This window comes from Montipora foliosa, chromosome 7 (genome assembly GCF_036669935.1).
Source record: "Montipora foliosa isolate CH-2021 chromosome 7, ASM3666993v2, whole genome shotgun sequence".
In the NCBI taxonomy this organism is placed as follows: Eukaryota; Metazoa; Cnidaria; class Anthozoa; order Scleractinia; family Acroporidae; genus Montipora; species Montipora foliosa.
In genome coordinates this window covers 35,211,659-35,219,158 of record NC_090875.1, presented here as the reverse complement: position 1 = coordinate 35,219,158, position 7,500 = coordinate 35,211,659, and the positions used below count along the sequence as shown (strand labels likewise).

Genomic DNA, 7,500 nt, shown 5'->3' with positions numbered 1-7,500 from the left:
TATATATATATATATATATATATATATATATATATATATAGCGCAAGTAGGGGGTTCCAGTTAGCTGCAGAGTGCTCGATACGTGAAGTAGAGCGAATATAACGTTTAGAAGAAAGACAACTTCACAGCGTAGCGACTTCAAGTTTCATGTTTGGACAATCATCAGGCTACAGATCTTACATTCGCATTCTAACTCATTTAAAGACCATTCTAATACTCTAGGGGAGCGTGCTATTTTAAGTTCGACAAAAGGTATTTGTTCTTGTGTCTGCATTTAGAAATTAACTCGTTTCTTTTGTTCAGTAGGTGGCGCGTATCTGCTTTTATTATGTACAACTTTTCTGAAAGGCACAGGTCGCATCTCTTTGATCCACATTAGCTCATATAGCACGCTCCCCTAGAGTATTAGAATGGTCTTTAAATGAGTTAGAATGCAAATGTAAGATCTGTAGCCTGATGATTGTCCAAACATGAAACTTGAAGTTGCTACGCTGTGAAGTTGTCTTTCTTCTAAACGTTATATATATATATATATATATATATAACTAACTGCAGACAGTACTGTTTCGGCCTTCTGGGCCTCATCAGTGCAGTGCTGATGTCTGGGATGGAGGTTAAGCTTATAAAGCCACCCCAAATGTCCCACACATGTGGTACATCTAAGCCATGCCAGAGTGCTCAAACTAGCGAGCTAGCGAGCATGCGCAATTGTTAGCGGCAATGACTCATCCCAGTAGAGTGCTCAATTTGGACAAGAAAGCAAAAACTTTGTAATGCCAAAGAGCTATATCTAACTGCAGACAGTACTGTTTCGGCCTTCTGGGCCTCATCAGTGGAGTGCTGATGTCTGGGATGGAGGTTAAGCTTATAAAGCCACCCCAAATGTCCCACACATGTGGTACATCTAAGCCATGCCAGAGTGCTCAAACTAGCGAGCTAGCGAGCATGCGCAATTGCTAGCGGCAATGACTCATCCCAGTAGAGTGCTCAATTTGGACATGAAAGCAAAAACTTTGTAATGCCAAAGAGCTATATATATATATAACAACTGTTAGTGAGTTTCTCAGGTTAAAGTTAAAAAATTAAAAATTTACTAAAACGTTTCGGTCAAAGAAGAAGAAGGTCTTTGACCGAAACGTTTTAGTAAATTTTTAATTTTTTAACTTTTTAACGTCAGAAGTTGTCCGTCCTCGCTTCATTTTTACTCACTATATATATATATATATATATATATATATTTAATATATATATATATATATATATATATATATACTCATGTGTTCAATTTGGGTCACCTACTCGATTAGTCTCTACTATTTTAGGTGTCCCAAACTTGCGCAAAACTATTGTGTGTCTTGCTTGTTTCTTTGTAATTATTATTCGCTATTCATTGCTTTTCTTTTCTTTTTTTTTTCACCTTGCAAATATATGTATTTAGTGTAAATTTAGAATTAAAAAAATTGGAAAAATGGAAAATTGAATTGTCTGCCAAAACGCAGCCTTTCAAGGGATTTTCAGGGAAGTTGAGAGAGTTTTGATAACACTTTCGGACGTTATTTCCATATCTAGTGCTTCCTGGAGATATTTGTGGGCAACCACTGTGTCGGCAAATAATTGCCATGCATTCTTAGAGAGGTTTTCAATTGAGGGTCGTGAACAAGTTCCAAAGGAATTACTTCGATCAATCACAGCAGGAGTAAACAGCGCAATGAATTAATCCGAATTCATTGCATTTCCATGTAACCTGCGTGATTGGTTGTGGTCTTCCTTTTCATTGGTTGATAACCTGGCGCGAGATTTTTAAACCAATCACTAAGCATAGCAATTGCAATCGCGTAATTACTTTCGACAGTCATCTGAAAACTTCTCTACTTGAATATCTTTATCGTTTATGAATAGGGATGTTAAAAACGAAAAAAGGAGTTGTGTCAGATTGGCATTTTCAACGCAAATCTCGATAATTACCTGTTTTTCGATGAGAGAAAGCAAATCTTTACGAATATTTTCAAAATTTGGACGAAAGTCAGGATTTTCTTGCCAGCACTTCTCCATAAAGTGATACCTGGGAAGAAGCAGTTTAACGTTATCTTAGTTTTGACCCCTGTCCACTCATCTCATGTTGATTGATGAGAATTATAGAAGCAGTAACTCTAGATAATACATAACTCGGTCTCATCCTTCTGTTAAAAAATGTCATGATTTCAACAGGGCGCATAGAAAAGGACATTACGATGAAGACACTTCTTATTACAATAATCATTCGTTTGCTTAGGACGTCAAGCCGTGTGGGTTCCCCGAGAAAAAGAATGGTGGCCAAGGTGATATACAATCTAACCCTCCTGTACTAGTTTACGATCTATTCTAAAATAAGCCTATCCTTTTTATGTGGGAAATAACATGACCGCTGAGCTCGTGAGTAAAAACCAGGGATTTTATTGGCTAAGAATGACGACACATCACGTGATTATGCAATTAGTGCAAAAAGAGCAGCCATGGATAATCTATTACTGTACCCCCGAAAGCTTCCGAAGTTCAAATGTCCTCATTGAAGTCAATGCATAGTTGACCATCTACACGTGAAATGGAAACTGAGGTCATCGTCTGAATTCGTGTAAAAGGCACTCGCTCTCTTTTTTCCACCATTGCCGGATGCCTTAATCGGTCAAAATTTACTTCCCAATTTTAAGAAAATGTTATTATTTGTGACCTGATTGCTTGACATAAGTGATGGCAATAACGACGGCTTCTTTTGGTCATGCCCCCACAGGTGGCCCTAGCTCTACGTTTTGCGCGTGACGTAATTAGAACATCATAACAACATGACCATTAATTTGCATAATAGCGAAATTACAAGGATTTGTATGGGGAAGAAATGTATCGAATTGAAGGGCAAAATTAGGAGTGATTTTTGAATAAAATTTTCTCACCTGAAGTACTTTGTAGTTTCTTTTGTGACTTCTGCGGTTTCTAGGTCGATTTGAAGGGATTTCGTGGAGTTTCTGTTCCAGCTGCTTCTCTCTGAATTAGATATAATGGAGAGAGAAGAAGCTGACACAAAAACTCCAGGAAATCGCTTGGAGCTTCTGTTCCAGCTGCTTCTATCTCGATTAGAATATGGAGAGAAGAAGAAGCCGAAACCGAAACTCCACGAAATCTCTTCAAATCGACCTATAAACCACAAAAGACACATGTTTTCCACTTTGTTGACAGATATTTAATAACGGGGTTGCCATATGACAATCCAGTCGAAATCCTGGTCGCATTCCTCCGTTTATTCCTGTGTCAGAAATCAGAAACGTTGCGCAACTGGGTCTTTTCTGTCACTCCGGACCCCTGCTAAGTATTGACTTTGTGCCAAGCGTCTTCTGAGCGTATCTGTGGCAGGTTTCAGGGGGTAGTACACTTGGTAGTAGAAATGTGTAGATTTTATGGGGTGGACACAGTAGAATATTTAATTAACCTGCAATAGCGTCGAAGTCGATGTAACTCGAATGGCGTTTTGGTAGATCTTTAAGCAAAATATACCCTTATGGAGCTCAGGAATGGAAGGTCAAATCGATAAACGAGACAGGCAGTGAAAAAAAAAACATCTGGAATCTTCAAAGCGAGGAATAATGTACTTCGACAACAATTGGCCATCGAGTGGTGATCTGTGTTTCTAAATATTTTAGTAAAGGAGATGTTATGTACAACACTGCAACCAAGGTAACTTTGTCTAGTTGGGTATGGGTTTCACAAACTCATTGAAGGAATCGAACATATTGAATGGATCTATGTTATCTCTGTTGTCTGGCTATTGATATTAATTTTCAATCAACTCTGCACAGTCTTCAAGTAAAAAAATATATTTGGAAATGTGACTAATTCTTGACGTCCAAGATTTATTTGAAAGAAAGCTTGTTGTCTATTTCATGATTTATTATTCAGGGAAAAGGTTTTTCAGAAAAGGATTTCATCCTGAACTCCGGTGAGAAATTTATTTACTTGCGTAAGGTTTTTGACACGAGGTGTGTTGCTTGCTTGGATGCTCGGAATGAAACAGGAGGGTGTTTTTTGCCTCTAAATTTGTTCAGCAAGAGCTTTTAGGAGTCAGATCGAGCATTGCATAAGACAGGCAGGTCATTGGTATAATTTACAAAGTACTTGAAAAGGGTCAGTTCCAGATCAAGGCGTGGCATTCAAACAGCAGAGAAGTCGGCCAAACCTACGGTGAACAATGTATAGACTTGCTTGGTCACAAGTGGGACAAGAAAAATACACATTTGCTCTAAAAAAGGATTCAGTTTTAAGCCTTGCATGCTCAGGTGTGTGAACCTATTGGCCTCGCAGCATCTGTGACTCTTAAGTACCTACAAGAGCTGTGGAGTACCGGGTATGGTTGGGATGATATCCTCCTTGAATCAACCCAACAAAAGTGGAAGGAGAGTGAAGCAGCAATAAACCAACTGCCCACCTTCAAATTTGATCAGAAGTTAAAGCCAGCAGGAGCAATAGACCTACCCCAAGTACATGATTTTGCAGATCGATGAGAACTGGGGTATGGTGCAGCCAATTTCTTTCACTGGAAGCTACGCGATTGAAAGAAAAAAGCTATTCCCCGCCTTCATACATATCTTGGGTGCCCGGCACTCGCAAAGGATTTACGACCCGTGCTGGAAGGCACTAGACTTCGTTAATTTCAAAGAGTACGATAAGACCTTTTGGCTTTGAATCTCGAACCATTTTGTCTTGGCTGAAGACTCCACCTCGAGAATTCAGACCCTTCGTGTCCGTACGAGTTTCCGGAATCCAAGAAACAGTAGCGCTCGTTTCTAAAGCTGCCAGAATCCGAATGGCCACAGTTTGATGACCAAACACAAAGATCCCAACAGGTCTTCAGAGACGCCTTGCAAGAGATGAAGACCATCAAGAAATCTGAGAAACGAAACTTGACGGAGATCATTGGAACACCAGAGAGTTTCAAACATTAAAAGCCACGGTCACTGGATAACCCAGAATTATTCCACCTGTTGCGAAGTTTCTATTCATTTACAAAATCCGGAGAGTCCTTGCCTATGTAAGTCGATTTGTTCAAGCCACTAGGAAAATAATTTGAAATAAGGGCCCTCTAACAGTTCAAGTACTGTAAGGCTCCGAGTCGCCTCCTTTCCAGTGGTGTCAGATTCCCTTGATAAATATCGCTCCTTAACGCGAATTGATTCCTAAATCTGATGACATCGGATTGATCAGAGTTTATGGCCGCCTCGAAAGTGCTAGTGCACTACCTCAAGACATGATTTGCCCAATCATTCTGCCAAAAGACAATCAACTCGTGGTCCTCCTCTTGCACCACCTCCACCAAAAGCGAGGGCATTGTGGTTACAAGAGTTTCATGTACCAAGCAAGGCGAAGGTTTTGGATCTTCGGGCTTCCAAAGATAGCAAAACTATTGTCAGCAAGTGCGTCGGCTGCTTCAAACTTCGAAAGAAACCTCTCGACCAATTGATGGGCCAGTTACCAAAGTATTTGGGTGGCTACAAAAATTTGGTTTATCAACGGAGTTGATAATGTAAATTGACCACCGTACAGAGATTCTAAAAGCTGACGTTTCGAGCGTTAGAGCGGATTCGCTCTGACGAAGGGCTAACGCTCGAAACGTCAGCTTTTAGAATCTCTGTACGGTGGTCAATTTACATTATCAACTCCGTTGATAAACCAGTTTTTTGTATACTACTTCCCCACCGACGCAGCACCACAGTTTCTTTAGAAACTACCTCTTCATTTATTTGGGTGGCTGCTTGATTCCCACCATTCCCGAGTACCGCACTGGATATGTTGGGCCCTTGCATTAATCAAATTCGAGAAGCGCAAGTTGTCATTTTGGGTGTTCCCCAAGATTCAAAGCACTATTTCAGAAAAATATACCCGTGATTTAGAGTGGCGATGGAATAACCAACGGAGTCGTCGAGTCATTGATTAGGCCAGCTCGTAAGCTCTGAACAGCGTTTGGCAGAACAGAGAGCTTACTGAAGAACAATGGCGGACATTCCTTGCCGAAATAACCTATGTAGTAAATATTCGTCCTCTTAATCAGAGTTCTGTTGACATTTGGGAAGTACGTCCAATTTATCGCAATGATATATCCTAATCGGACAATACAGCCTCCCTCCACAACCCGAGTAAGAGGACAGAGTCAATCCAAGAAAAATGCTGTGGCTTGTACAAAAAAGAGTCGGTGAATTCTGCCCCTACTGCATTAAGTGTTTTGCACCCACACTCCTGAAGCGAAACGAGTGCCTTCGGAAGAGAGAGAGAGAGAGAGAGAGAGAGAGAGAGAGAGAGAGAGAGAGAGAGAGAGAGAGAGAGAGAGAGAGAGAGAGAGAGAAAGAGAGAGAGAGGCCGAGTGTTTTGCACTCCGTTGAAAAATGTTTAATTGGTGCCTAAGGCCGGGAACGCACGTTTTTTTTTTATTTCAACTAATTAACGCTTAGCCAATGAGATTGCAGCTCGCTCTCAATCGGACGATCAGATAGAAAAGGGTCCTGTTATTGAAAACAGTGTATTAGTGGCTTCTGGAAATATAGGAATCTACATCTACATTTTGTATTTTGTAGAAAGATCGTTTATTCCAGTATCCGATTTGTTTAGTTTTATAGTGTGTTCATATGCATGCCTCTTTTTTCAGTTGACTATTAAGTTACTTTGTGCCACGTGGAAGTGCGCGGATTAAAATAGTCCAAAACTACTGGTAGATCCAGTGAACAGTATTTTCCTTGTGTGCCCACTGTGCGAAACAGAAAAGGAACTACAAAGGAGTTAAGGTGAGAATTGTTTTTTTAATTACTCCTAATTTGCTTCCCAACTAGATACAATTTTATCCTATAAAAATCGTTGTAATTTCGCTGTTACGAAAATCAACGGTCTTGTTGATATGATATTATATTTACGTCACACGCGAATCGTAGAGCTTGGGCCACCTGTGACGCCCACTCTTTAGCAGCTTTCCCTTCATTTCTTTCTTTCAATAAAGAAGTACTTTACCCTGCCTTAAGGACAAAAAATGGTATGAAAGGAGACTCACATAGTGTTGGCGATGTGTGGGGGTTTGGGCATCCGATAACCTTTCTGCAATTCTGCCATGGTCTTGGCCTCCGACCAACCAGGATATGGAATGCCTCCTGTTAATTGTCAACATTTCATTACTGTCTTATCCTATTTACCACCTGCTACGACAATAAAAAAAGTCAACTGTAGTTTCACAAGCATGTATGTTTCAGCCGGCTTTCGTGCCCCCCACTTCGTGCCCCCCAAATGCTGCTCCTCGAGTATGGATAAACTGCTGCATTTACCCTGACCTAAAATATAACACTAACCTTTACCTTAAAGGGGCTAGGTCACGCTATTTTAGGTAATTTTGTTTAATTTTGTTAATTATGAGCTCTAAACGTCAAATTGGCAGAGCAAGAGCCTTTTATTTGCAAAATCACAGCCACATAACAACTGAGCATGATTTTCCAGCTT

At 40.3% G+C, this 7,500-nt stretch overlaps 1 pseudogene; it reads right to left on the bottom strand.

Annotated features, from left to right (window-relative positions):
• Positions 1-1,839: 1,839 nt before the first annotated feature.
• The window catches only part of LOC138010177 (tyrosine kinase receptor Cad96Ca-like), a 55,644-nt pseudogene continuing 49,983 nt past the window's right edge, over positions 1,840-7,500 (bottom strand).